Raw genomic sequence first — 2,690 nt, 5'->3', positions numbered from 1 at the left:
TTGTAGCTCCCTTCCAAGAGAGACTGGAAAACGAGAGAGAGTTGTAGCTCTCTGCAGGTTGCAGCCTGCGTACTGGTAAAGGACTGCACCAGTACAAAACCATTGTAAAAGGAGTTTCTAATTTGAAAGAAGATAGAGACATATTGCAGCAGGTGGTTTTCACCCACATTGGGTTTCCACCTTACATCTTGTGTTCTTTGGTGTGACTATCTGTTTTCTTTTGTTCATGCTCATTATTTTATGGTACTGACATGCAAAAATAATTCAAAGAACAAATAAAGAAGATTTATTAAAAGAATTATATAATACTGATTCACCCCCCCTCTCAGTATTATTTCCAACAACTATCACTTCAGTGATCAATAAACAGCCTCCTCCAGTCTCTTAAGAAGACCCTCAAGTCTGTCCAAGATTTGTTAGTGATTGTCCTTCCATATCTCTCAACGTGGCTCTCAAAGGTAGAGAGTGCAATATTGATATGGAAATATGCATGGGTAATGAAATTTCTTGAAATAAAGATGCACATTTAGCACCTAGAAACATCGGAACCCACAATGGAAAGCTCACATATAGGGCATATATTTCTTTGTATGACTGGAAGAAAGCATGTTGTACAATATGGATAGGACACATCCTTCTGATTGACCATGGTATATAGGTGTAAAAGTTGCTGCACCACCAACAAAAGGATTTCTGAAGTCAAAATCATAATTCAATTTTTTGGCATCCTGCAGCTGCCTTTCACATGCCTACAGAACTTGTTGTACCTTTGTTGAATGGTTGCAGGGGTTCACTTTCCAATAGTCATCAAGCAAAGTTAGCTGTTGTACTAAAGCTCCATCCCTTATAACAAACACCCATGGTATTCAGCAAAGCCAACCTCAAATGGAATTTTTGAAGGTTGCTATGACTAAAATAAACTGCAAGCTCTTTCTGTTGAACAGTATCATCCTTAACTTCCTTTGTCTTGAACTGCATCTAAAGACCCATAACACAACCGCAAGATCACATATAGCACATAGATTTCCCTTTATGATTGGAATAAAGTGTGGTGTACAATGTGGACAGGACACATACTTCTAACCACGGAATAGAGGTGTAAAAGTTGCTCCAAAAAAAACAAAAGGATTTCTAAAGTCATAATTCAGTGTTTTTAGCATCCTGCAACTGCCTCCCACATGCCTGCAGAACTTGCTGGGCCTTTGTTGCATGGTTTGCAGCAAGCTCATTTGCCAGCAGTTATCAAGCCAAGTTAGTGGCCCTGTAGAGTTTCGTGCAGGGGGGGCGACAGCGTGAACTTGCTACAGCAAGGCGGTTGAGGACTAAACGAGCGGTTGAGGACTAAACGAGTAGGCCAAGGCTTTGAAGTCTGCTACAGGAGGACTGAGGAAGCAGACCATGGCCTACAGGACGTAGCTGAAGAACTGCAAGATGGGTAGATTGCTGATTGAGTGTATAGGGGGCATGCCAGGAGGGCTGCCAAGTCCCTAGGAGCAGTCCAAAGTGTCCAAGGATTTGGTTGTTGGAGCTACTAAAGGAACAACAGCTATTGCATGTTGGGACTTCAGTTTATAGTTTATACAAAGCTAGCAGTTGTAAGTATTGTTTCGTATTTGGCATTCTGTGCAGGGATTGTAAAGGGCCATTATCCCTAGTGAATAGAAAAGAAATTATCACTGGTGTTTTATTTCCAACTGGAATGATGATATGGTGAAGACCTTGTTGTTGTAGTTAAAACTTAAATGTACTGAAAAACCAAGCTTTTATGTTTTGGAAAACTTGAATTTCCCTAGAAAACACCTATGGTGTTCAGCAAAGCCAACCTCAAATGGACTTTTTGAATGTTCCAATGAGTAGAATAGGCTGCAAGCTCTTGTTGTTCGACAGTATGATCCTTAACTTCCTCTTGACCACCATTTGAAGACCCAAAACACATTCTTTAGCAATTCCAATCAATTTCTTCACCTTCTCAACCTCCTAAAAGAAATCTACATCAATAACTGGAATTGCGTGCAACATTGTAAGAAATAACCTTAATGCTTCACTAAACTTCCCATCTGTTGTGGCTTTGTAAGCTAACTTCCCATCTGCTGTGGCTTTGTAAGCTAGTCTAAGTTTCTCATCTAATAGAAAAATCTTAAATACCAAAGCTCATGGACCTCTGACATTTGAGCTAACAGTCTCACTCTAGCCTCCCTCTATTGCTAAGAAGACCACAGTGTAGAAACAAATGTAGGGAGGTATGTATGGTTGCCCATGTAAAGATCTAAAAACAAAGGTTTTAACTTTTAATGGAGTGAAATTCTTAATACCAAGTTGTTGACTTTAGAGCTGCATCGCCATATTAATGTTACTAGCAGCTGCATTCTCACCTGCAAGAAAAGATTTTCTATATCAATATTTGAATTACTGGCATACGTGGTGATGGCGTAACTAATGACATTATGAGTTGTACCTGCAACATTTGCAGCTTAGACATCTGTAGGGAGGTTCAAAGCTTCTACATCCCATCCTACCTCATCGTCATTGTCTCCTCTCACTTCTCTATCATCAACCACTACAACCTCGCCATTTTGTTTTTCAACTCCAAAAGTGTCAAGGTCTTAACCCTTATTGGCTGCAGCTCCTTCATCCTCTTCTTCATGGACTGCACCCCCTGCATTATCCAACCCACCAGAAGTGTCAAGGTC

At 40.3% G+C, this 2,690-nt stretch overlaps 1 pseudogene; it reads right to left on the bottom strand.

Moving 5' to 3' along the window:
- Positions 1–526: 526 nt before the first annotated feature.
- LOC149187172 (coatomer subunit alpha-1 pseudogene) lies at positions 527–2,443 on the bottom strand (annotated as a pseudogene).
- Between the last annotated feature and the right edge of the window lie 247 nt (positions 2,444–2,690).

This window comes from Pinus tabuliformis, chromosome 3_1 (genome assembly GCF_031772625.1).
Source record: "Pinus tabuliformis cultivar Carrire ecotype Pingquan chromosome 3_1, CPIR1, whole genome shotgun sequence".
Lineage (NCBI taxonomy): Eukaryota > Viridiplantae > Streptophyta > Pinopsida > Pinales > Pinaceae > Pinus > Pinus tabuliformis.
This window is presented reverse-complemented; position numbering and strand designations above follow the sequence as displayed.